The sequence below is a fragment of the Ammospiza nelsoni genome, chromosome 11, assembly GCF_027579445.1.
Source record: "Ammospiza nelsoni isolate bAmmNel1 chromosome 11, bAmmNel1.pri, whole genome shotgun sequence".
Lineage (NCBI taxonomy): Eukaryota > Metazoa > Chordata > Aves > Passeriformes > Passerellidae > Ammospiza > Ammospiza nelsoni.
This window is the reverse complement of record NC_080643.1, coordinates 2,438,866-2,450,941: the sequence shown is the minus strand read 5'-3', so window position 1 is coordinate 2,450,941 and position 12,076 is coordinate 2,438,866. Positions and strand designations below refer to the sequence as shown.

Sequence of the window (12,076 nt, the reverse complement as noted above, 5' to 3'; positions counted from 1 at the left end):
CACCAAGGGAAGGACTCTCCCCGGCCTGGCTCTGCCTTTCCTCTGCTGAAGCAGTCCCAAGAGGGAAAATGGAAATCCAAGAAGGTTTGGAGTACAATCAGAATTTATGTCAGTGCTACTTTAGACAAGCAAGTCTCCCCTCCCTATTTAAATTTACATTTGTTCAATATGTGACATAGGAAGGGGCAGTTGAGTGTTTGCAGAGGTCACTCAGGGCTGGATGGGATTCAATGACAGCTCCCACCCCACAAACTGAGCCTGACAGGGCTGTGGGGACCAGGACCAAACAAAACTATTCCCACTCCTGCTCCAAACCTAAGCCCAGTGCAGTGACCCAGTTTTTGAGGAGAGAGGTTTGTGATTACCTGACAGGAGCTCATATTTGCACGAGAGGAACAGCAAGAGCACATTTAATCTTTCATGCTCCGCTCTGACAGCTGCGCTTTCGCTCGCTCAGCTTTCCTGAAGGATGAGCCAGGCACAGCTGATTTCTATACATCCCCAATTTCCAGACGGGGCTGTGCACAAACTGCAGGAGCTGTTTATCTGATTGAGGCACTAATTGTGTGGGTTCTGGCTGGAGCAGCGTGGGGAAGGCAGCGCATTTCACGCTCGGCACCGGCGAAGAGCCGCGCAACGCTCCGCGGATAAAGGGCTCATGGTCCCAGCTGGGAAAACAGTTCCATTATCTCCCAGCTGCACAGACCTTCCACACGGCTCCGTTCTGCCTCGCTGAGAGCTCCCAACAGTCCTGCAGGAAATTGTGGAGACCCCAGACATGTCCCTGCTCTGTAAGTACAGACGCGTGCTGGCTGCTGCGTGTGGATGCTGCTGGGGAGCCGCGCTCGCTGGGCTGGCTTTTTATCCTTCCTCGCTGCTTTTCATTTGCATGAGGGGGAGAGAAGGGGGGAAAAGCGGCTGCTTTATTTCTCCTGCGTGCCTGGAAATGGCTGATGCTGCAAACGGGCGCGTTCTGGGCAGAAAAGGAGGTGTGGGATGGATTTGTATGCGAGTGAGGGCGAGGCGAGCAGAGCCCAGCCTGTGCTGGCCACAGGCACCACAGGTACATCACTGGGGCTATCTCAGCTCCCTGCTGCAGTGGAACGGGCACACAGAGCATGACAGTGCTAATTCTGGCACTTCCCAACGACTTTCTGCAGCATGTGAAAAGCCGGAGTGGGTAATGAGAGCCTAACCTCATTTCTGCCAGCTGAAGGTGGAAAAGCAATAAATATAAATCTGCAGGGAAACGTAGGTAAGTCCTAAAAGGAAAGTTTTTCCCTGTTGCTCATTTGAATCATCAGAGGAAAATATAAAGCAGGTTCACAGCCTGTGCTGAACTTTGGGTCTGCACCCAAGGACCTGCAGGAGTGTTAGTTTGGATATTGTTGTTTATTTACACTGCATGACACAGCTTTAAAGGATGGGATACTTTATCAAAAGTTTGGGAAGTCTGTGCTTCCAGAAGCAAGTGCCTGACTAGAACTTTCTGTTAAATCAGACGTTCCCATGGTGCTTTTGGGGTGAATCCTGGGATTCAGAGAGTTGTTGTATGTGGGAAGGGGCTCCTCCATCAGGGTGCTCCAAGCTGACAATTTCCTGCAGCATTTATGGAGCTGAATGATCAAGCAAGATGCAAACACTCTGCAAATAACAATTACTTGTCCTTTTATCAGCACTGCAACCCTTTGCAGATAAATGTTGTGAGTTAAAATCCAAATATTTACTCCTTGAAGTAGCATTTCCACCTCCCTTTTTATTTTTCTTCCCCAAACAAAGGAGACTTGCGACTTCCACACAAAGTCCTGAAAGTTCAGAGAATTTTTCAGTGTGTGCCATTAAACCTTGCAGTGTTCGCAATTCCAGGCACCACAAATCCCCACAAATAACCCATCTCCATCAGCCAGCTTTGCCTGTGGTGCTCCAGAGGCACTGTGTCAGTGTTTCACATTCCACAAGTCTCTGCTTCGTGGGTTTTATGACACTAAAAAGTCCCAAATCAGTACCTCCATGAAGTCAGCAACAACCATAGATCACACTTTATCGTGGAAAAAAAGGAAAATAAAACCCTCCAATGTTTGCAGCTGTGGGTTTCAGATGCTGGTGAGGTACTGCTGGCCATGGATTACAAGTTTTACCTTCCATGCTGAGGATAAAATTATAAATAATCCATAACAACCTAAGTGCTTTAAATCAAGCAGGAGCCATGTCTCTTTCCCTTTGCTTCCAGCTTTATGACCACTATTAAAAAGGTTTGTGGTGCATAATAAGCTACCCTAAAATGAATTTCTTGCCTTTGGAGCAAGTATTTCCCTCACAGAACAAGGTGCTGGTGTGCCCAAGGGGCCTTAAAGCACAAAGCTGGGTGGCTCAAAGCACTGTTTGTGTTTGAGCTGAGAATTTTCATTAGAATATATGTTGTGAGTGTGTGGGGAGAGATCAGCTCTATGAAACAGCATCAAATTTGTATTTTCCTCCCCAAAACTGCATGTTGAAGTATTCCTTCTGTTAAAAACTGAGTTTATTGCAGGAGATTTGCCACAGATTGGCCTCTGCTCACCTTCCTCAGGGACAGAGAGACACAAAAACCATTTTAATGGTGCCCTGCTGGTCCCCAGCCTCTGTCTCTGGAGCAGGGGAGGCTCTTGCAGAGGAGGAAAACCAGCAAGTCTGGCCCAAAAAGTCATTTATTCCTTCTTCCCAAGGGCTGCATTCAGGCTGGCCATAACTCTGTGCTTGGGGAAATTTGTAACTTCGTCTGTCTCCAGGAGAAGTGGAGACACGAAGAAATCCAGGCTCAGTTTTACAGCTACAACTCCCTGCTCGGCAAAAACCATCCCTGGGACGCACAAAAAGCCCCAGACACAGCAGAATTTAGGTGAGTGGGTGACCCTGTTTGTATCCAAAAATTATCAGGCTCCACAAGTCTCTCATTTACGCAAAGCCTTTCCACAAGTGGAGAATATTCAAGGAAAAAAATAAACACATTAAAAAGAGAACAAAGCATCTTCAAGTGCCCTAATCACAGCAAACAAGAACAACCCAAATTAAAATAGATCTGGGCACTGTACTTAACAATTCTTCATCTTTTGGAGTAAAAAACCACACACAAGTGTGAGACAGAGCATCAGAGCTATAGAAACCCTACCTGGAGCTAGGAAAGTGCTAAACACACCAGGTCAGCACAGAGCAACGAGCCAGCAAGGTATTTCTGCACTAAAATCCCTCATGGGGACTTGAACTGCTCAGTTGCAGAGGCTGGAGGAGAAGCAGTGAGGAAAAGCTGGAATTTCTCCGTACCTTTGTGCTCTCAGCTCTGTCTCCTCTCCTCCAAGGAGCTCCTGGTGCAGAAGGTCCAGCTGGGGCTTTTCCTGCTGGTTGAGGAAACTGCTCAGCACTTCCTGCTGCTTTTATTCTGGAGGGCAAAGGGGATTCTTCCCAAAATTTTTTGGGGAAAAATGATTGATCTGTCTTAATGCCCTTCCTGAAGGGGCTCCAGGAGAGCTGGAGAGGGACTGGGGACAAGGGATGGAGGGACAGGACACAGGGAATGGCTCCCATTGGGAAAAGAGTAGGTTTAGATGGGATATTGGGAATCAGGAATTGTTCCCTGTGAGGGTGGGAAGGGGCTGGGATGGAATTCCAGAGCAGCTGTGGCTGCCCCTGGATCCCTGGCAGTGCCCAGGGCCAGGTTGGACATTGGGGCTGATTTGGAGCAGCCTGGGACTGTGGGAGGTGTCCCTGCCATGGAATGAGATGAGCTTTAAGGTCCCTTCCAACCCAAGAAATTTCATTATTTGATCTCTTTATTCATTTTTGGGGTTTTTGTGTTCTGGGTTTCCTCTAAGAGTTCCAACTCCAGAGCATGCAGTGCTGAGGGGAGCACTGAGAGAGGGATGGGAGGAAGGAGCTGGGGGGAAGAAGAATAATTTCCCTCACTTACACCCTCAGATGTATTTTTAGCCTGTGAAGACCAGAAGGAAAGGACCAAGTGAGTCAGAAAAGCAGTTTGTTTTATTAAAATTCCTGACAGCATCTGCTGTAATGCTCTTGTTAAAAGAGATGGAAAACATCAGAATGATGAGAGGAGCTGTGTTCTGTCCTTGCTCTTTGCACAACATAATAATATGGAAAGGAGTGGAATTGGTTTCCCAGGAACTGATTCATTGGCTATATCCAAACATGAATGACCCAGGTACGCAAAAACCCTCCCCGGGGTTCTGATCCAGCTCCACCTGAGGCAGCTCAAACAAATAAAAACACTCTGCCTACTTTTCCTACTATAAATCCTTCCTTCTCTTCAGCACACCTTGATGTGATCACCAATAAGATCCATTTTTTAAATGAGATTATTCAGAAAAAATATAAATACTTTCTATTTAGTAATGAATTCAGCTCTCCCATGGCTGCAACCAAAGCATGAGGATCCCAAATCCCTCTTTGTGGGGACGCCTGCAAGGAATCCTTTATTAAGATTCTGTTACTAAACTTATCTCTTATTAAATGGGGCAAGACTGTCTGGAAAAAGGAGTGCAAATACCAAGTGTGTACCTTTGAGCAGCACCTGATTTTAATTCCCATCCCTGTGACTCACACTGGGAATGTAGGACCTGGCTGGGATGAATTTTGTGTGATGGTGTTCACAGAAGTCTCAGGATGAGGGAAGAGATGAGGATCTGACTCCATGTTTCAGAAGGCTGATTTATTATTGTATGATATATATTACATTAAAACTATACTAAAAGAATAGAAGAAAAGGTTTCATCAGAAGGCTGGCTAAGAATAGAAAAAGAAAGAATGAATAACAAAGTTTTGTGGCTTGGGCTCTGTGTCCGAGCCAGCTGACTGTGATTGGCCATTAATTAGAAACAACCACATGAGACCAATCCCAGATGCACCTGTTGCATTCCACAGCAGCAGATAATCAATGTTTACATTTTGTTCCTGAGGCCTTTCAGATTCTCAGGAGGAAAAATCCTAAGGAAAGGATTTTCCATAAAAGATGTCTGTGACAGTTCTGCACCAAGTTTCTCACTGAAATGAATGAGTTTTCAGACATTTAGTGATTATTTCTGCTTCAAACACACCTTTCCCACTGCCTGGTCTGTTGTGGGCTCAGGACATCAGGAATGGGCCTGTCTGGATCACAGAATGCTTGGCACTGTTCTGAAACCCTGGTGCTCTTCAGCCATTCAAATCCATTTCTCCCAGACGTTCCCTCAGCCAGTTTGGTGTGTGCAGAACAGGAGCGGTGCCTTTGGTGAGAGAGATGGGGATTAAAAGCACAGAAGTTTCTGCAACTTCATCTCTTCCAGCAGTTTCTGATAATCCTACCATGAAATTACAAAAGCAGCGGGACCAGAGCAAACCTCCCTGGAAATTGTACTCCCTCCATTTGGAAAGGAAGCCAGATAAAGTGGAGATTCTTATCAGCTAAATGAGAGAGCTGTGTCACATGGACTACCCAGAGTCCCACCCTCAGCTGAAAACCCTCAGTCAGGGCAGAATTTGGGCTGGTGAGCAGTGGATCTGTGAATTCCTGCCTTTCCCTGGGTGTTGCACCTTCCAAGGGGTTTGTCCTGGAGCCAAGGAAAGGAAAACAAACCCAAAATTCTCCACAGAGTCTCGGGATCTTTAGCTTATCAGAGAGACCCTGAGAAAAGTTCAAAAGTCTCTTTTCCTAGCCCCATGATTGAAGAATGAGTCAGAGCTCTTCATTTCTCAGTCTCAAAGTTGTTTATTGTATCTTATCTATAAAATTCTTTCTCCTGTCCAGCCAAGATCCATCCAGCAGGACAGTTCCAGGCACTCTGCCTGCCCCCAGGTTGGTGTTATCTTTTTATACTAAAAAATACCTGTACAAAATTTACAATTACTTTCCAATACCTATCATCTATGTTAGACAGTGAGCTTCTACTCTAAACCAATCCAAAAGTGCCACCATCACAGCAGAAGATGGAGGTAGAGAAGAAGAAGGAGAAAGGCTGGACACGTCCAGTTCCCTCCATCTTGCCCCCTGAACCCCCATACCAAAAACCCCCAAATCTACTTTTCCACCCCATGATAACTTCACTAATATTCTATTTAAAATGTCATGGCTTGCTGATCTTCATCTGAGGTTGGTAATTTGCGCCACGGGCCATAATCAAACCCACAGGTGTTCTGGGCTCTGTGCCAGGGTCTCTGAGCCCCCTGGCAGGGTCCTGGCACTCCTGGACAGCCAGAGGGATGTCCTGGGTTCCCACAGCAGAGCCAGCACAGAGCCACACTGGGCACCCACAGCATGACCTTGTGCCTCAGTTTCCCTGCTCTGATCCATCAGCTGGTAGCCACTGTTCCACTGCTCCTGATGCTTTAGAAGGGTGTCACCCTGGTTTTTTAAGATTTTCTAAGCCTTCTGATGTTGACATTCTTGTAAGGAACTTTCTCACACACTTTCTGTAAATAACTCATTGTTTTGCATTCCTTTATGGAGGAGGACAGAGTTGATGGACTGTTGGTTTGTCCAGTGCCATTGCAGAGGTGGCACTGTCACCCTCCAATCCACTGTCACTCTTGGAAATCTATAAATGCTGGAGTCAGAAAATAAACTTCCCTTTTCCTTCACCTTGAGAACAGTGGTTTTGCACTTGTGTTTTTTCATAACCTAAAGTGACAGAGGGGGATAACCCTGGAGCTGTTTTACCCATGGCACTGTCATTGTCCCTGACACTGCACATCCAGACTCTCCTCACACTGATCCATTCCCATCATTTCCCTCATTTCCCCACTGATGGGTTGGTTTTCCTTTGGATGGCAATAGCAGGGAAGCTCTGCAGGCCCCAGAGAGGGAATTTCTCTCCCAGAAATTGTTTTGGCTGCTGGTTTAGAGGGAGCACTTGGGCTGCTCAGCGGGTTAGAGGTTTTACCCCTGTTAAAGTCACTTAAACTGCCACCTTTCCCTCAGCACTGATATCATTAGTGGTGACACATTGCTGCAGTCTCTCCACAGAGGTCACCCAGCCCTTTCTGGAGCTATCACACAAAGCTAAAAGCCATAAATATTATCTTTAACCCTTTCCTCTCCTGTGTGACTGCACAACCACTGGAGGTGCAGGTCTAATTTCTTTCCTGAACATGCTCAGGCTCCTCTATTCCACCAAATCCATCAGTTAGGTTTGTATTTTCAATTTTCCCACCCCAAAATCCAAATAAATGCCAATATTTGGTATAAAACTCTAATGCCTGGGCAGCTGCATTCCCATCTGTCTGTGAGGGCAGAGCCACAGGGGAAAGGCTTGTCAGAGGGATCTTACAAGGAAAATCTGTATTTCCTGCATCATTGAAATAGGAACAGCTATTCATGAATTCCTTTGCAAAAACCTGGGCTAAAGGTGTCCCTGCCCATGGCAGGGAGTTGGGACAAGATTATTTTATGGCTTTTTCCAATTCAAAGTGTTCTCTGATTCTCTGAAAAAAATTACATAAAAAGAAACAAACAGACTCCTTTTTTTTTAAAAAAAAGGAGAGAATTCTTGTAGAGCTGAATGTGCTCCAAATATTTCTTGTTGCTGTTTAAGTACCAAGCGGATTTTGAGCAGGATGAAGTCAGGCTGAACTCTGTGCAAAAATTGCCAGGAAAATCACCTGTGCCAGGCTGGAGGTGTGGTGAGGAAGGGTCAGGAGGTGGAACCCCCATCCCTGGAGGTGAGGAAGGGTCAGGAGGTGGAACCCCCATCCCTGGAGGTGTCCCAGGAAGGGCTGCAGGTGACACTCAGAGCTCTGGGCTGGGGACAAGGTGGGCATTGGGCACAGGCTGGACTGGATGATCCTGGAAGGCTTTTCCAAGCTCAGAATCCTGGGATTTGATCTTGGAGGGCTTTTCCAAGCTCAGAATCCTTGTATTTGATCCTGGAGGGCTTTTCCAAGCTCAGAATCCCAGGATTCTGTGAAGTACCCCTTGCTCATGTGGGCCTCCCTGAAGCTCCTGCTCAGGTCTCACACAGCCCTTCCTGTTCCCTGTGTGCCAAACACAGAGCTGGGTGTTTAATGCTCCATTTGGCCACTTTTCCATAACTTTTTTCCTGCCTGTTAATAGGATTATCCACCCCCTGAGCTGCTGCCATGCCCCAGACGTGGTGCCAGGGCTGCTCCATCCCCCTCTCCAGGTCTGACTCCATCACCTCAGCTCTCACTCAGCTGCCTGGAGCAAAGGAGAATCCTGGCTTATGAACCTGCTCACAACTGCTGCAGTTCCAGCCAGGAATAAACTGTTCTTAACCTAAATACTCCTCTGAGGACACTGAGCTGGGGGGAAGAAGCATAACTGTGCTGAATCTGGTGCAGGCAGGGATGAGTGAGCCTGGACACGCTGGGTAAGTTGGGAAAGCAGCTGGAAAGAGAGGGGAGGGAAAGGGGAGCAGTGGTGAGCACAGCTGAACAATAATGACCACTTTAGGATGCAGTAAATGCAATGTTTCCAAATAAAACACAGCCTGTTGGAGCTACAAAGAATGGAAAGGCTGCCAAAGTGGGAGATTTGTCCAAAGGCAGCCCAAAAAATACATCAAGGGGAAGGGAAAGTCCAGGGTGTGAAAAACCCTTCCATGGTGAGAGTGAGGAGAGGCTGAGGTTGGGAGCAGCACCTATGGAATAATTGATATGGCAAACTAAAGAGTGATAAAAATGATAGAGCAAAGTGGGCAAAGCTCAGTGGAAGAAGAGCTGGTGTGGAACTGAATTTACAGGAAAAATATTTTTTTCACTTTAATGCAAAATGGCCACTAAGGTGAGCCAGGATCTACCACGAATCTCAGAGAAATGCTGATAACAAGAGACTTCAGAGGCATTTTGGGATGCTCTGAGGAAAGCTGTGGGGAGTGCTGTTTGGAATTCCTCTGTACTTGAGGTATTTCAGCATTAATTGCACAGCTTTACTCAGAGATTACTCATTTTAAGTTAGTCCTACTGAAGGTGTTGAATAATGGATGATATTAAACTTTGGGTTAGGGATTCACGGGATTGATTTGGAAGACATAGGTGAGACAGCCCCAAAATCAAACTTCTGTCAAAAATTAGCAGAATGAAAGTTACATTTGAACTGAAGAGCCGAGAAAGGAAAGCACCTTTCTCACTGATTCAGGCAAAACAAAAATGACTAAGCCTGTCACGATTTTACCTCTTTGTCTGGCTGACTTTCTCAGCAAGATTGATTCCAAATCCAGCTAAGCCCTGAAAGGAATTAGCAGGAAACTGCTTTGTTGGAGGATGCTGAGGGGGTGGGTTGAGCAGCCAGGGAAGCAGCAGCAGCAATACCCAAAAATAAAAGCCCAGCCCTGACTAACCAGGGGGCCCTGTTGGGCTCACTGGAGTGTGAGTAAACCATGAAACCTCTCACTGGAATCCACAGAGGCAAAAGCAACGCTTTGAGGGAACAAAAAGCAGGTGAGAAAGCGTTTGTGAGGATATAAAATGAGAGAGCACAGAGTGGGAGGGAATTAGGGACCATGCAGTGCCAGCCCTGCACAGCCAAAGGTGCAAGAGATGCTCCAGGAAGGTCTCACTGCATCAGTCAGCCCCAGAGCTGTGGGTTAAACTCCTGCTTTCCTCTAAAGCCCAGCCTAACTCTGCACTCCTGTCAGAGCCCAGGAATTTCCTCTGGCTGCCCTGGAGCACTCGAGACCCTGACAGGGGCACAGAGACCTTGGCACAGGGTTAAAAACACCTGTGCCTTCCATTTTAGCCCATGGAAAAAACAATTACCAACTTTATATTAGGACTCACAAGCCACAAAAGTTTAAGTAGAATGATAGTTAGTTTGTTATGAGATAGAAAAGTAGAATTTTGAGTTTTTAGAATGGGGGTTCAGAAGCCAAGATTGAGGGATTTTGGCATGCTTTGTCCTTCTTTCTTCTTCTTGGCCTCCATCTTCTGGGTGATGGTGGCACTTCTGGATTGGTTTGGAGTAGAAACTCATTGTCTAACATAGGCGATAGGTATTGGAAAATTATTGTAAATAATGTACACAATAAGTGATGGTGGCACTTTTGGATTGATTTAGAGTAGAAATTCACTGTCTAACATAGGTGATAGGTATTGGAAAATTATTGAAAATAATGTACAGGTAGTTTTTAGTATAAAAAAATAACACCAGGCAGTCAGTGTGCCTGAACCCGACCTGCTGGAAAGACCTCGGTGAGTCAGAGAAAGAATTTTATAGAAAACAGCAAATAAACAACCTTGAAAAGCAGAACAGAAGAATCCTGACTCCTTCTTCAGCTGCCAGGCTGGGAAAAGAGACTCTGACACATCTTGGGGTCATCCTGACCACAGAGACTCTGAGACACCCCCAGCCCAGGCTGGGCTTGGAATGAGCAGGAAGAGCTGATCTCTTGTGAGCCACACTCAGGGCAGGAACAGGGCATCTCTAGGCTGTTCCCAGGAATTCACATTCCTCACAGGTGTTTCACTGTTAAAAAAAAAAAACCCTAATGGATGTTTCTGTTTTGCTTTTATTTCAGTGTTTTGGAGGAGCAGTAATGCTTTGGGTAAAATTCAAATCAATGCAAACCTCATAAGCCAATAAAATTTTATAGATGGTTATCCAATATGTAATTTGTTACACAATTTCTCTGTGGCTTCTGTTTATTGAGACATAAAGACTTTGCTTTTTTTAAGGGAGGTTTTATGTGAGGAGGGCATAAGAAGGAATAACCTTTCATACCTATTGTGCCATAAACTAAATTACTCTTAACCCAAACCATTAATCTTGTGGTGGCAGCCTAATGAGACCAAAGGAAACAGAAACAAACTGCCTGGAATCTTCTTGAAGGGGACAGCTTTTATTTCCATCAAGCCTGTGGCTGCCCAGCTTGGCCACATGGATGTCACAGTCGATAATATCAGAAAATATAATAAAAAGTAATCCAGGAAAATGATGAGGGCATAAAGCTTGGGACAGGGAATGAGTGTAGAAGAGATGTTCAGGTGTAGCTGCACACTCCGGTTATTTCCTGGCAGGAATTTCCTGCTGGATGTGAGTAATGGAGGGAAGGGAAGGAGCTCTGAGCAGCAGCCTGGGGGCTGCTCAAATAGAGATCAGCTTGGCTTTGGTGATTTGGATCAGGAGGGCTGGAAAAGCTCTCAGGAAGAATGATCCCCACCCCAGTGAGGAAATTCACTGCAGTGCTGGTGCTTATGACTAAGATGTTCTTTCTCTAATACAACTTTTCTCTCTGCAATATCCTTTGGCCTGTACACAACATCATTTTTCCCGGTGTAATTTCAAAGCAAAGGAGCAAAACTCGGCAGCAAATGCGACCTTTCTTTTTTATGTTTTATTTTTTGGAGCCAAGCACACAAACATAAAAGGAGCTTTTACTCAGTAGGTCCTGCTTGAAGTATAAGTGCACTGACCTGAAATACACACAGAGTAAAAGCCAATTTGAGGCTGTCTCATAAGTTAAGTGAAGCTCCAATCTTGGGGAATCTGATCTAAATCTTGCTGAAATCAGTGGGATGTTCCCTTTCCCTGGGCTGGAGCAGCCCTTGCATGTTATTATCTCCATTAATTCCTGGGTGATTTCCCCACCACACAGAACAGTTGTGGCTGTGGGATTTGCCTGGGTAAAGGAATTGAAGTATGGGGAGATGAACTTGCACTCTGATGAGAACTGGTTTGTCTATTAAAGAAAGAAAAGCTAAAGAGAGTGGTATTGTGATGAAGGAAGGAATGATGAATCTGACTCCATGCTCTCAGAAGGCTAATTTATTATTTTATGATACTTTATTATATTAGAAAATGCTATACTAAACTATACTAAGGAATACAGAAAGGATACCGACAGAATGCTAAAAAGATAATAATGAAAACTCGTGACTCTCTCCAGAGTCCCAACACAGCTTGGCCCTGACTGGCCAAAGAGTGAAAATAACCCACAGCAGAACCCAATGAAACAATCACCTGTGGGTAAACAATCCCCAAACACATTCCAAAGGAGGACAACACAGGAGAAGCAAATGAGACAATATTTGTTTTCATTTTTCTCTGAGGCTTCTTGGATTCCCCAGAGAAAAATCCTGGGTGAAGAGATTTTTC

General features: G+C 45.6%; 1 protein-coding gene across 2 annotated transcripts in view; it reads left to right on the top strand.

Moving 5' to 3' along the window:
- Positions 1-517: 517 nt before the first annotated feature.
- CNTN6 (contactin 6) overlaps positions 518-12,076 on the top strand; it is a 130,563-nt gene continuing 119,004 nt past the window's right edge. Inside the window, exons 1-2 of one of the 2 annotated variants that reach the window (XM_059479998.1) lie at positions 702-791; positions 1,161-1,255. The gene's annotated coding sequence lies outside the window, so the exon portion shown is untranslated. Of the gene's footprint in view, positions 792-1,160; positions 1,256-12,076 lie in introns of both variants that reach the window. The other variant, XM_059479999.1, reaches the window with a different exon arrangement.